The sequence below is a fragment of the Acomys minous genome (assembly GCF_964271855.1).
Source record: "Acomys minous genome assembly, chromosome: 7".
Classification (NCBI taxonomy): Eukaryota; Metazoa; Chordata; class Mammalia; order Rodentia; family Muridae; genus Acomys; species Acomys minous.
Window position 1 is genome coordinate 33175480 of NC_140488.1, and position 15855 is coordinate 33191334.

A 15855-nucleotide genomic window follows, 5' to 3' on the forward strand; every position below is an offset into this window, starting at 1 on the left:
CAACCTATATTTTGTTTCTATGGAAACAGTTAAAGCCAAACTGTAGGAAGCACAGCTCCAGTAAGAGTCACCTTTACCCCTTGAGCTGCTAAGCTCCTTTTCCCTTTCAAATAAAGAAATGCTGCGTAAACAAGCCATTAAGACTGGGGGGAGGGGGGGCTGGTGGGTTGTTGGAAAGAAGAGATTTAACAATAATGGAATTATAAGTGCAGCTTCAATTCTACAAAGTTCCTGGCCCTGTGAATTATTTTGTTAACTCGGGTACAAGTTTCCTTGGTGTATTAATATTAGCCTACTTAATCTCTAGCAACCAGCTACCATGAGGTGTGATTATTTGGCGGAAATTCAGAGGCTAATGTGCTTGAACTGAGTCATCTGCAACCTCCCTGTGAAAAAAAAGTCCAATTTCAATTAAACAGAACCCAATGGAGTGGAATCCTCGACTAATTGCATCCCCTTTTTCCTTAGAGTGCCCAATGATAAGAAAAATTTTTGAAAACCTATCAAGGAAATTTAGTACAGTGTGTCTGTGCAGTACTAATGCAGCATGAGTTTTGAAACTTTATATGCACTATTCTTCCAATTCCTTAACTGTAAAATGCTTATTAGGAGAATTAATTAAGATAACAGATGTGAGATTTTCACACAGTACCTGGAACTAACTAATTTTAACATATATTAATAATCTTTTACTTTATAATGTCTTCCAAAAACCATCTTTCAGAAATGTTCTAGTGTTGGCTTTCACCTATATCTCAGCATCTCGTTTTCTGTTACCAAGAATAGATTTGATTTCTGTTGTCTAAGTAATGCTCCAGATACCGGGCAAGGGCTTCACTTATCTCCAAGGAGTCTGTGGCAATACTTTCAAATGCTTTAAAAAGCCAAACAGTTCCAAATATTTGAACAATATTCAAGCCTCTCTTTTCTTGGCATATTTAATATCATTGTGCTTTATCTCCTCCATGAAAAGATATTTAACTATGTTTCATATAGCCCACATAGTCTAAGACACAGAGTGTCTTTGACTCAATGCAGAAACAGGCTAGGTCTATGGAGTTCTCTAAGTACAGCACCACGCCCAATTAGATGCTAAATTGGGCACTACTTCCTGATGATGATGATTATCATTATTATTCCCACCACCAGACTGAGGCAAAATTACTCAAAATGCAAGCTGTTTTCTCTAACACTCATTGCATATTTTCATGTCCTAGCATTGTCCTTTGTACACGCAGAATCCAGAACCTTCTCTCACGCTGATTTACTCTGAAGTATACAGAACCAATGGCAGTTTAAAAGGGATCTAGAGAGAGAGAGAGAAAGTAAGAGTTTCCAAGTGAGTTTCTAACAACATTAACAGTATCCTAGAAAATGATAAGATCTCCCAGAACTCCTGGCATACCACTTCAGAGCTCCTCCATAATAAAAGGAAACATGAACCTCACTCTTCAAGGGAGAAAAGTAATAGATGGGAGGCTCACAAATTCTTAGTCTGTCATTATTACGAAAATCTAGGGTAAACTAAACACAGTCAATAGAATGAAATGGCGCCTACAGATTGGGAAAAGATCTTCGCCAATCCTACATCCAACAAAGGGCTAATATCCAAAATATATAAGGAAATCAAAACATTAAACACCAACAAGCAAAATAACTCAATTTTAAAAATGGGACACAGAGCTAAACAGATAATTTTCAACAGAGGAATCTTGAATGGCCAAGAAACACCTAAAGGAATGCTCAACATCCTAGTCATCAGGGAAATGCAAATCAAAACAACTCTGAGATTCTGTCTTACACCTCTCGGAATGGCTAAAATCAAAAATTAAAGTGACAGCACATGTTGGAAAGGATGTAAAGAAAGGGGAACACTCCTCCATTGCTGGTTGGAATACACAGTTGCACAACTACTTTTGAAATCAATCTGGTGCTTTCTCAGAAAATTGGGAATAGTGCTAACTAAAGACCCAGCCTACTTCTGGCCATATACCTGAAAGATGTTGTACTATAAACAAGGACATTTGCTCAACAATGTTCATATCATTATTATTCATAATAGCCAGAATCTGGAAAGAGCCTAGATGTCCCTCAACCAAAGAACTGATAAAAAGAAACTGTGGTACATCTACACAATGAAATATTACTCAGCAATTAAAAGCAAGGAAATCATGAAATTCGCAGGCAAATGGATGTAACTAGAAAAGATCATCCTGAGTGAGGTAACTCAGACCCAAGAAAGCTAACTACATCCATAGACGCCTAGTAACAGTGGTTATAGAGACTGAAGAGGACACCCTATAACTACACAAGACTCTAGTAGAAGGAGAGGAACACCAAAACACTCACAAAAACTTCAACCCAAAATTTACCCTGCTTACAAGATGTGCAGGGACAAAGACAGAGCAAATAGAACAAAAGATTGAGGAGAATGTCCAACCAATGTCTGGCTCAACCAAGACCCATCCCATGTGAGAAAGCCAATACCTGACATGATTAACGATACTTTTGTTATGCTTGCAGACAGGAGACTAGCAGGTTGTCTTCTCAGAGGCTTCACACAGTAGCAGCTTGAAACACATGCTGAGACTCACCACCAAACATTGGGCAATGCATAGGACATAGAAGTGACAGGAGCTCCACAAGAAGACCAACAGAACCAACTAACCAGGGCCCAGAAGGGCTTGCTGAGACTGAAGCACTAACCAAGGACCACACATGGACTGGTCCTAGGCCTCCTACACAGATGTAGCTGATGGGTAGCTCTGGCTTCATGTGGGTCCTCTAGTAAGAGAAGCAGGGGCTGTGTCTGATAAGAATTCTGTTGACAGCTTTTGATCATTTCCCCTTGGTGGGATTGCCTTAAAAGGATACAAGGTAAGAAGACATGCTCAGCCTTGATGCGACTTCATGAGCTTGGGTGGATGGGAATGGGGTTTCCCCTCTTCTGAGGAATAGGAGAGGGGGAATGGGAAAGAGGGAGGGATGGTGGGACTGAGAGGAGGGGAGGGATGGGGCCACGACCAGGATGTAAAGTGAATTTTTAAAAAGTAGAAAAAAATAAAACAACCACAAACTAACAGAAATTTATTTTTCAAAGTTCTGAGGCCAAGGAAATCTAAGATCAAGGCATTAGTAGGTTGACAATCTGCTAAGAAATCTGCTCTCTCCTTACAAGGTGATAACTCCTTTATCTGTCCTATTGACTTGCAAACAGAGAGAACAGAAAGGCAAAACAGGGAGTGAGGGAGGTCTTAACCCAGATACCAATTACAAAATAAAAGGCTTTTTAAAAGGCATCCATGTATTCAGTGAAGGCAGAATCCTCATGATTTAATCAGTTCCCAGTAGATTCTACATCTTAACACTACTCCATATTTCAGGGCATATTTAAGAACATTCATACTACAGCAGAAAGTGAATCTGAAAGAATTGGAAGTTGTTGAAAGCATAGATTATATGGGAAAGAATAATCATGTTGACATTCTTTTCCTTTTCCTCCTTATTCCATCCTCCATTCATCATAGCAAGTGGGAAAATAGCACAAGAAGATAACAAAACAGTACAACTTTATAATCTGTTCCATATACCAGTTCTCTTCAAACTAATGGTCTGCCCACATGCTTTCTTTGTAAAGCCCTCCAAATACACTTAATGCTGTTAAAAATCTCCAGCTGAGTTTCTATCAGAACTCTCTGTGGAAAGAAGATACCAAGTGAAAGTGAAACTGCACACTTGGCCCCATGAAGGGCGAACTATTTGGATAACATATTGGACATTTCAAATACCTTCCATTTTCTGCTGAGGCAGCTGACTTGCTGAGAACATATTCTCTGAGAAGCAAAAAGTTAAGTGCTCTATTCCAAATCCTCAGTGGGGCAGTGAGCTTGACAGAACATCAACTAGAGGCAGCCAATTAATGTAGTTTTTACCATGACAACCAGTGCATCTTCCTAAAAAATCAGTGGGGTTCATGAATGCAAGGGGGAGAAGGGAGAAGTGTCAGAGAATGTGCTGACTTTGAAAGACTTCTTTTTGAAATGAGCCTATATTATTCATTTCCCAAAAATGTCTAGAAAAGGCAGAAGTATTCCTGTCAATGGCATGACATTCGTTTAGCTCATGCATGTGTAGTTTCTGGGTGGTGGAAAGCACCAGCAAGAGAAGGAATTTTAGAAAGTACCACAAGTATGTATACTGTTTGTAAATGAGCTGGAGTAGGGGAATATGAAAAAACTGATCCAAATACATCTCTACAAATATCACTCGAATGAGGAGGTGCAGACATTATTGAAATTTTCATCTGTGAATTAAAGGGGGTTGTCTCCCTTTCTTTGCTCATCAATGAGCAATTTTGCAGCTTTGTTATAGAGATTTCCACAACTCAAATGTTCGTTCTTCCCTCCCCTATGGCAATTCAAAACTGAACTGAGTTTCTATTTCTCTGTAAAGTCTTCTTTCCAAGAATCCTTTTTTTTCTCCAGCATTCTTATTAATGAGCTCTACAGTTGAATAATGTTTGACACATTGATTTCATTTTTGCAGTGTGACCATAATTTCTTGAGTACCACCCTATATTGACTTATAGTAGATACCTAGTATTAATCTACATAGTACTTAATTACTTGGTGAGTTCATGTTATTGGAGGTTGACTATATAATGTTGAAAATAATGCCTTTAATATCATAGCAGTCTGTAAAACTGCCTTTGTATGTTTTCCATTGCAAGCAGAGGGAAGTAGGTATCAATTAATAAGAATTAGTTTCCACCATGGACTTTCCCTCTACATATATTAAGTTGATTTTTAAAAAGATGTGCCATCATTTGTAGTCTAATACTGACAGATATTACAGCTTATTCCATAAATTATATTTTCATATAATGTCCTGATTTAATCCATCCTTCAAATTTCAGATATCTTTCTTTCCCTGTTTCTTCATATATAAAGACCTCCCCTATTTTTTGATCTATGAAAGCATTTTATCATTCCTCTTTTCACAACATGTCACCTTCTGCTTTATAAGTTATTTATGTCTTTGTTTTCACAGAGATAGTAGACATAGAGTGACACAATAGGTACATAACACTAGTAATAACTTATAACACTAGCCATGGTTTACACTTATTGAACATTAGAAGCTAAGATAGCACATCAATATAAGCTCACTAAAAAAAGTTGGAGTGACGGGCAGGCATGAAAATACATCTTGAAAAATTATAAAAGCTAATGTCAGAAGAGTCTATAATAAGTAGTACATCCTGAATATATTATTTGGCTTAATCTCCAAAACTATTCTGCTGATAAATATTGTTCACACATGGCAAATGTAAATATTGGAAACTAAGACCTTAAAAGTGTAAATAATTTTTATAGGATGATATGGTCAAAATAAGTACTATATAATGATAAAGTCAATAGTCTTAACAATTATATTCCACTAATTCTCTATAACCAATATAGAAAATAATGTAAGACATTAAACCTAAAGATTATGTTTTATTACAGGTTTTCTAGCCATCTATCTCCTTTAGACTATGCTATATAAAGGTCTAGGTGTTACTCACTCATAAAGAATAATCAAACGTAAGATTAAAAGAAAGCAACCAAATTGTAGGCTTCTGGTGTTAGGTCTATTTAGTCCAAATAACCCCAGCTTTATGTTTTCAGTTTACCCTTCATCTTCAAACAACTTAAAGTTCACATAGACTACTTATGCATAACCGTACACCAACAGTACACTAAAAGTTTGGAACTAACTTCATCTTCAGGCTGAGTGAATAAGTTCTGAGCAATGTGAATAACCACGATCACCTTGTTTTGTTTTGTTTTATTTTAGTATATTTGTCTTTAAGCACTCATTAGAAGCTAAGATAGCACATCAACATAAGTCCACTAAAAAAAAATTGGAGTAACAGACAAGCATGAAAACATATCTTGAAAAAAATGTAAACTCTTATGTCAGAAGAGTCTATAAGTAGTAAATATAGTATTAGAATAGATTTATAAACAAATTTCCAAGATTCTATTAAATAAGAAACCTTTACACAAAGACTGATATTTTTAGCATGTAGAAACTGTGACATTAAATAATATCATGTAGAGTAGTTTCTTTAAAAATATATTCATAGGAAATCCAAGGTGGTGGCACAATCAGACACCACTTCTGATCAGAAGGACAACCAGGACTTCACGGCGACCTAAAGACCAAACAGAGAGCTATAAAATACAAGTGCTGCTGATTCCCAGGTGAGAGAGATCCACATTGTGTGGAGCACAGGTGGGTCTGACCCCTGGCCACCCAGCTAAGCCATAGAAAAGTCCCATGGGACAGCCCACATTGGCTACCATCTTGAGAAAGACTGTGAGACACCCACACAGCTTTGGGCTCTCTCCATACATCTGCTGCTTACCTGATCTAGGACACAGAACAGAACAGATAGGCAGAACTGAGTCCCAGTGCCAGCCATGATCCACATTAACTGACTGACTGCGAGCAGTCTCGGCATCGGATCTCTCTCCAGCCACCATCTGCTTACTGTCCAAGCCCATCTGGGTCAGAGAGAAGATAGACAGAGCCCTGCCATCTTGACAATGCCTGGATAGCATCCGAGCAATTTTGAGTTCCTATCTCTCTCAGTCCCCTAACTGCTTACCAGCCTGGTCAATCTGTGATACAAAGCATACAGGCAGAGCTGAGCCCAGGTACTGGGCACAATCCATATTACCTGCCCTCCTGGGAGACGCTTTGGACTTGGATCTCTCTCTACCCACCTGAAGCCTACTGGCCTGACACAGCTAGGACACAGAGCAGACAAGCTGAGCAGAGACCTGCACAGGCCACATTCTACATTAGCTGCCATTCCTTGAGCAGCTTTAGGTTCTGATCTCTCTCTACCCACTAGCTGTTTACCAGCCTAGCCCATCTGGGACACAGAGCAGATAAGTGGAGCCATGCCATCTCAAGAAGGCCTGTGGATCACCCAGGCAGCTTTGGGCTCAGACCCAAGTCAGCACCCCAGCTGCCTACCAGCTTGGCCCATCTGGGAAATAGAGCAGATAGGCATAGCTGAGTCTGGCATGGGCCACCACTCACATTTGCTGCCATCTCAACTAGGTCTGTGGTGCACCCAAGCACCTCAGGCTCAGTTCTCTCACAGCCCACCAGCTGTTTACTGCCCAAGCCTATTTGGAACACAGAGCAGATAGACAAAGCCCTGCCATATCAAAAAGAATTATAGGGCACCTGAGCAGCTTTGAGCTTGGCATTCTATAAGCCTACTCTTTTCCTGCCTGACCCAACTTGGATACAGACAGGGAACCCAACAGAGCTGAGCTGGGTGCAGGCTACCACGTCAATTGTCCAACATCCTGTGGAGGCTTCTGGGGAGGCCTAGTAAACACCCTTCGAATTAGAGCTCTTTTTTCTTGCTCTCAAACAGCGTGGACCACTTGGTACACAGACAGTGACCCCATTGGAGGAACCTCTAGGTCTGGTAACACCAGAGCATACCAGATTCCTAAAGGCCAGTGCAAGAAGACTAGCAATAAAATTCAGAGCTACATAACACCACCTGAAATCAGTGATCCTACCACAGCAAGCCCTGGAGATATGAATACCCATGAAGCACAAAGAAAAGACTTTAAATCTGAGGTGATGAAAATGATACAAGCCTTGAAAAAGAAAATAAATAACTCAAATAAATATAGTAAAAAACATTAAAACAATGAAGGAATTGAATAATTCTGTAAAGAATTACAGGAAAATACATCCAAACAGATGAAGGAATTTAATAAATCCTATAAAGAATTACAGGAAAATTCAAACAGGAGAAAGAAATGAATAAAACAATTCAAGACATAAAGGGAATTAGAAGCAAGAAAGAAAACGCAAAATGAGGTAATCTTAGAGTTGGAAAGCATAGGGAAGAAAACAGAAACAGTGAACATAAGCAGTGCCAACAGTATACAAGAGATGGAAGAGAGAATCTCAAGTGTGGAAGATACAATTGAAGTTATAGATACATAAATCAAAGAAACAATTAAAACTAAAAAGTTCCTGACACAAAACACTCAAGAAATCTAGGACATTATAAAAAAGACCAAGTCTAAGAAGAGTAGGAATGGAAAAAGAAGACTCCAAGCTCCTAGTCCCAGAAAACATTTTCAACAAAATCAGAAAAGTCCCCCAACCCAAATAAAGAAATGCCCATAAACATATAAGAAGCCTACCAAACTCCAAACAGAGTGGACCAGAAAAGAAAATCCTCCTGCCACACAATAATCAAAACATTAAATGTACAAAACAAAGAAAGAATACTAAAAGCTGCGAGGGAAAAAGGTAAGTCATATATAAAAGCAAACCCATCAGAATTACACCTGACTTCTCAACAGAGACTATGAAAGTTAGAAAGGCCTGGACATATGTCATGAAAACATTAAGAAACCACAGATGCCAACACAGACTACTATACCAAACAAAACTTTCAATCACCATGGATGAAGAAAACAAGATATTCTATTACAAAACCAACTTTGGTCAATGCCTAGCCAAAAATCCAGCCCTACAGAAGGTACTAGAAGGAAAAGTCCAACAAAGGAGGCTAGTTACACCCAGGAAAACACAAGAAATAAATAACCCTACATTCACAAATCCAACAGAAAGGAAACACACACACATATACACACTACCAGTAACAACATCAGAATAAAAACCACTGCTCATTAATATCTCTCAACATCAATGGCCTCAACTTTCCAGTAAAAAGACAGAGGCTGACCGATTGGATGTACAAACAGGACCCATCATTCTGCTGCATACAAGAAACACATCTCAGCAATAAAGATAGACATTACCCCAGAGTAAAGGGTTGGAAAATTGTATCACAAGGAAATGTGTCACCGACCACTAGCTCAGTCAGGGATAGGGGGTTCTTGGGGCGTCAGTGAATAAGAATAAGGTGAAGTGGCACACAGACAAGTCTTCATTTGAGTGTATTTTGTAGCCAAGCAGTCTAGCATTATATACATTTTTTTTCTTTTGAAACAGTGGGGTTTATAGTGGTTACAGTTTTCACAGAGCAGTCACATGGAAATCAGTGAACAACCAAACATACACAGTACAGATACAGAATATGAGGTTATTGCGTTGTCATTTTTTGAATTATAGCTTTAAATGAAACAATACAAAGTACATAGCAGAAAGATGTTATCTCTCCTAAGTTACTAGCTTGATATCAATATGTATGTGCTTTCTTTGTCCAGGGCCAATGTTCTCTCCCTAACAAAACTTGTGCCCAACACCTGTGTGTCAGGATGTTTTTTTATTCTTTTTTTTTCCTCTTTTTTTTTCTTTTTTTCTTTTTTTTTCTTTATTAATTTATTCTTGTTACATCTCAATGGTTATCCCATCCCTTGTATCCTCCCATTCTTCCCTCCCTCCCATTTGTTTCTTTATTCTTTTCGTTCTTTCTACCTGGAGTCTTTTGAAATACTCCATTTCTTTTTAGGCCATAATGTAACTTATTAACTAATGATTAATCTCTAGTCATGTCTCTTTTAATAAGTGGAAGTGAAACAGAACTATTTCGGCCACGTGCAGTCCTGGCTGCAGTCCTATGTTAGCAATGTTTCATAGCAACGTGCATCCCTGAAAAAGGTCTTGAACTGGGAGTGAAGCTTTTAAAATGAAGCTTTAAGAAATGGGGTAGAGGGAAATAGCTCCCAGCAATGAGAGTTTTGAAACTGCAGTTTTTGCTGGCAGGAATATTGACCCCAGTCCAGGAGACTCTCCCCACTTTGGGGGTCTTAGTTCTCAGGCCTGTGTTATTTTGTCACACAGACTCCACTGGAGAAGAGTGACAGAAATGAACCAAAGAAAGCTGTAGTAGCCATTCTAATATCTAATAAAATAGACTTTCAACCAAAGCTAATCAAAAGAGATGGGGATAGACACTTCATTCTCATCAAAGGAAAAATATACCAAGATGATATCTCAATTCTGAATATCTATACCCAGAATGCAGTAACAACCACATTTGTAAAAGAAACATTACTAAAGCTTAAATCATACATCAAACCCCACACATTAATAGTGGGAGATGTCAAAACCCCTGTCACTCTAATAATATATAGATCATTAAGACAGAAACTAAATGGAGAAAGTAGGAAATGAATAGAAGTCATGAAACAAATGGACCTAACTGATATCTACAGAACATTTCACCCAAACACAAAAGAATACACCTTCTTTTCAGCACTTCACAGAACCTTCAACAGATACAAGAAAATCAAAAGAAAGCTGGAACTCAACATAAAAGAAACAACTGAAAGCCTACAAACTCATGGAAACCAAACAACTCTCTACTCAATGACATCTGGGTAAGGGACAAAATAAAAAGAGAAATTAAAAATGTGCTAGAATTCAATGAAACTGAAGACAGAACATACTGAAACTTATGGAACACAATAAAAGCAGTGCTAAGAGGAAATTTCATAGCACTAAGTGTTTTTATAAAGAAACCGGAAAGATCCCATACTAGCAGCATAACTGCACACCTGAAAGCTCTAGAACAAAAAATAAACAGACACATCCAAGAAGAGTAGATATCTAGAAACTATCAAACTTGGGACTGAAATAGATCAATTAGAAATAAAGAAAACAATTCAAAGAATCCACAAAACCAAGAGCTGGTTCTTTGAGAAAATCAACAAGTTAGACAAACTCTTAGCCAAACTAACTAAAAGGCAAAGGAAGAGTATTACAATCAACAAAATCAGATATGAAAAGAAAGACATAACAACAGACACCAAAGAAAACTAAAGAATCATCAGGTTTTACTTCAAAAGCCTATATGCCACAAAATTTGAAAACCTAAATGAAATGAACAACTTCCTTGTTAGCTACCAACTACCAAAACTGAATCAAGATCAGGTAAACAAATTGATTAGTCCTATAACACCTAAGGAAATAGAGGCAGTCATTAAAAGTCTCCTAACCAAAACAAGCCTGGGACCAGATGGATTTACCACAGAATTCTATCAAAACTTCAGAAGAGAGCTAATACCAATTCTCTTCAAACTATTCCACAAAAGAGAATCAGAAGGAACATTAACAAAGTCATTCTATAAGGTCACAGTCACTTAGATACGTAAACCACAGAAAGACTCAACAAAGAAAGAGAATTTCAGACAAATTTCTCTTAAGAATATTGATGGAAAAAGACTCAATAAAATACTCACAAACCGAATGCAAGAACACACCAAAAATATCATTCACCATGAAGAAGTAGGCTTCATCCCAGGAACGCAAGGAGTGGTTCAATATACATAAATCCAACAATGTAATTCATCATATAAACAAACAAAAAGGAAAAAACCACATGATCACCTCCTTGGATGCCAAAAAAAGCAATTGACAAAATCTAACACCCATTCACGTTAAAAGTCCGGGAGAATCCCAGATCTCAAACTATACTATAGAGCAACAGTAATAAAAACAAAATGGTTCTAGCATAGAAATAGGCTAGTTTATCAATAGAATAGAAATTGAAGACCTGGATATAAACCCACACACCTAGGGACACTTGATTTTTGACAAAGAAGCCAAATGTATACAATGGAAAAAGATAGCATCTTTAAAAATTGGTGCTGGTATAACTGGATGGCTACATGTAGAAAAATGAAAATAGATCCATATCTATCACCCTGCACAAAACTGAAGTCCAAATAGATTAAAGACCTCAACATAAAACCAGACACACTAAATCTATTAGAAGAAAAAGTGGGGAAGAACCTTGAGCTCATGTACACAGTTGACAATGTCTTGAACAGAACACCAGCACCTCAGGCCCTAAGATCAACCAATAATAAATGGGACCTAATGAAACTGAAAAACTTCTGTAAGGCAAAGGACACTCAACAAAACAAAACAACAGCCTACAGATTGGGAAAAGATCTCTACCAACCCTACATCTGACAAGGGGCTAATATCCAAAATATAAAAAGAATTCAAAAATTAAACATGACCATACCAAATAATCCAATTGAAAAATGAAGTACAGAACTAAACAGAGAATTTGCAACAGAATATCGAATAGCTGAGAAACACTTGAAGAAATGCTCAACATCCCTAGTTATCAGGGAAATGCAACTCAAAATGACTCTGAGATTCCATCTTACACCTATCTGAATGGCTAAGATAAAAAAACTCAGGTGACAGCACATGCTGATGAGGATGTGGGGGAAAAGGAACACTTCTCAACTGCTGGTGGGAGTGCCAAATTGTACTGTCACTTTGGAAATCAATCTGGTGCTTTCTCAATAAATTAGTAATAACTCTATATCAGGACCCAGCCATACCACTCCTGGGAATATACCCAAAAGATGCTCCACCATACAAGGACATTTGCTCAACTATGTTCATAACAGCTTTACTCATAATATCCAGAATCTGGGAACAACCTAGATGTCCCTCAACTGAAGAATGGATAAAGAAACTGTAGTACATTTATACAATGGAATACTACTCAGCTATTAAATATAAGGAAATCTTGAAATTTGCAGGCAAATGGATGGAACTAGAAAAGATCATCCTGAGTGAGATAAACCAGACCCAGAAAGAAATGCATGGTATATTATCACTCATAAGTGGATATTAGCCACATATTACAAGATAACTACACTACAACACAAAGACTGAAACATCAACCAAGGACCATGTGTGATGTGGACATAGACCCACTGCTCAGACATAGCAGCACAGTCTCCTTGTGAGTTCCAAAATATGAAGAGTAAGGACTACTTTGGACATGCACTTTGGCCACCAAATTTAGATCACTCCCCCTTGGCAGGACAGCCTTGCTAGGCTACAGAGGAAGAGGTTACAGGTAGTACAGATGAGACTTGATAGGCTTAGGACAGATGTTAGAGGAGGAGGGCTCCCCTTTCTGAGATCTAAGGGAGGGAGGGAGACAAGATGAGGGAGGAAATGAGGCAGGGGGAAAGGATCAAGATGTGAAATTTTAAACTGCAGAACAAGCAGGTAACTTATATTGTTAATTCCACTACATGAGAATAGCTCTGAGACTGGCTGAGACATGAATGTCTAGGCAAGGACAATGCTTCTTGTTGGCTACAGGACCCCTATGAAATACTATTAGATCACTCATATGATGTGAGTGATGATTTGTGGATGTCTTTTTTTCTCATATAGAGAGCAAAAAAAAAGCAGCCTTAATTGTTCTGTGCATCACCCACACCTTATACACTTATAATTTAAGGACTGTATAATGCTTGTGAGAAATTATATGCTTTCAGAACAAAAGAACTGGACACTGACATCTGATCAGACCTGACAGGATGCATTCCTCTCAGCATGCTGGACACTGACATCCTGCATCCTTCATGTTCCAGCACCAACTGCTTCAATTGCTATTCCTCATCAGAACAAGACAGCTCCCAGGACACTTCCAAAGAAAGCTTTCAATCCCAATTGGTCCAGCATTTCAGACTGTCCCACACAGGACTCTAATTAGGCCTGGAATTTCTCAACATTTAGAAAATAGACCACAAATGCTATTCCTAGCTTATTCAACCATTCTCCCCAATTTTATTTGGGACACTACAATGGTATTAATCATCCCAAATCAGCTGGAAGAAACATTAAGAGAACAATACCTCATTTCCTTTAAGTGAGGTCAGGTAGAATTTTGGTTGCTTCCTTGGGCTATAGAGGGTTATTATCAATGGGAGTTGTTTACAAGTTATTATTAGTCTTGTTTAAAAAGAAAACAAGGTTAGACTCAGCAATGTCTCTCTTTTTTCTTATCTTACATTCTTGGTTTGGCGATAGGGATTGAAAAGAAAGAAGGGGGAATATAGAAATAGATAGGGAAGATAGGAAAAGTAGATTAGTGAATCTACTCCTCAACTTAATGCCTCTATTGTCACTCACACAGTTATTTTTAATTCACTGGTATAGAATTTTGTATATAGATGCAAAATATGTTTAATTCTAGATACAGTGGTATAGAATTCAAATGTAAATTTATCCTTCACACACTATGTATGTATATATTTTTCTACTCTAATATGAGGTATTATACCCACACAATTTATTTCTAATACAAAGTTTACTTCCAATACTTTAAAAATGCTTTTGCAGGCTGTTTAGAATACATAAGTTATACAAGTTAATTGTTAGTTGATCAAATCATGGTCATGTCAATTACTAGTCTACTTTTATCACAAGAATATTTATCTTAGGTGTGGCAGATAGATATGATTCTATAGAAAGTTAAGGTAGGATAGTTACATAAGATCTTTAAAAACCTCAGAGACGTGCAGACTATGGCATTTAAAATGTTTTTTATTATTTTAAAGATTCACACGTTCACAAAAATTTCTGAAGCAGTAGCGGCAGCTTCCAGAAGCCAGCTCAGGACTTTACTGTAGTGCCAGCAATTGGCGTGGTGATTCACTTGTAGTGTTGGTGGTGTGGTTTCATGTGGAAAATGGAATGGTATTGCTGTGTTACAACCAAGGATGTGGCCAGAGTTTTGTCCCAGGAGCCAACATGAATGATGCTTGGATATACAACCCAAGTGTTCCTGTCTTTCATGACTTCTTAAGCATTGTAGGCTGTACAAAAAGCAGGCATAATAGGGAGAATCCCCCTGAACCAGTCACGCCTGACATCAAGACTATTGAGATGAAGGAACTATCTGAATTAAAACCCAAATTTCAGGAGCACATCATTCAAGCCCCTAAATCAGTAGAAGCAATACAAAGGCCAAGCCCAGATGAGCCAATGAAAAACTTGGAATTTAAAATATCTGCTTCCCTAAAACAAGCACTTGATAAACTTAAACTATAATCAGGGAATGTAGAAGATTAAAAAAAAAAAAGAAGATAGTGATGAAATTAAGATTGGGACTTCTTGTAAAAATGGAGGATGTTCAAAAACATACCAGGGTCTACAGAGTCTAGACGAAATCTGTATATATCATTCTGGAGTACCCATTTCCCATGATGTGATGAAATATTGGAGCTGTTGTAGAAGAAAAACCTCAGATTTTAATACATTATTAGCCCAAGAGGCCTTCACAATAGGGAAACGTGTGTGAACTAAAAACGATGCAGGGAACAAAGTTGTTCCATGTAGACATGACTGGCATCAGACTGGGGCTGAAGTTCCATCTCGGTATATGCTAAAAATTCACTGCCAGAACTCAATCAAGTAGAAGCAAATAGTACATTGTTAAATGTTCACATTGTATTTGACGGAGAGAAGAAATTTCATCAAAATGTGAAGCTTTGGAGTGTGATTGATGTTAATCAAAGTTATATAAATATGACTGCAACAAACATTGAGATCACTATGAGAAAGGCAGAACCCATACAATGTGCAAGTCTTGAACTGCCTACAACCAAAAAACAGGAGATACAAAAAGAAAATATTGCTGATTGACTGGAAAAGAAACAGAAAGTTATGTCTGTTTCAGAGTTCTTAATGTGTGTGGTGAAGTAGTTGCTTGCTGCTATAATCTTTTTTGTTGTTTTTTTTTTAAGCTGCCATTTTCGAATTAACATGAGGTTCTCCAAAGCCGAAGTCTGTTAAATATTTGTGCCTCCATCTTATTTTTTTAGTTCCATAGTATAATTATTCAACTCTCCTCACTAGAGCTGTAGTTGTTGCCCCACACTTGAAGGGAGGAAAAGAACATGTAAGTATAATTGCAGTATTTCTTAATATAAATTTTATAAGCAAAGAAACAAAGGAGGATTTTTTTATCCTGATATCTGTTTTATCCCTTAAATAGAAAAGCAAGGTGGTCAAAAAATGTTTTAATTAACC

The 15855-nt window shown here is 37.7% G+C and overlaps 1 pseudogene across 1 annotated transcript; it reads left to right on the forward strand.

The window, feature by feature from the left end:
- Positions 1 to 14517: 14517 nt before the first annotated feature.
- Positions 14518 to 15468, forward strand: LOC311601816 (cysteine and histidine-rich domain-containing protein 1-like; annotated as a pseudogene). Its single transcript has one exon. The product of its transcript is annotated as a cysteine and histidine-rich domain-containing protein 1-like (transcript).
- The last annotated feature ends 387 nt before the right edge of the window (positions 15469 to 15855 follow it).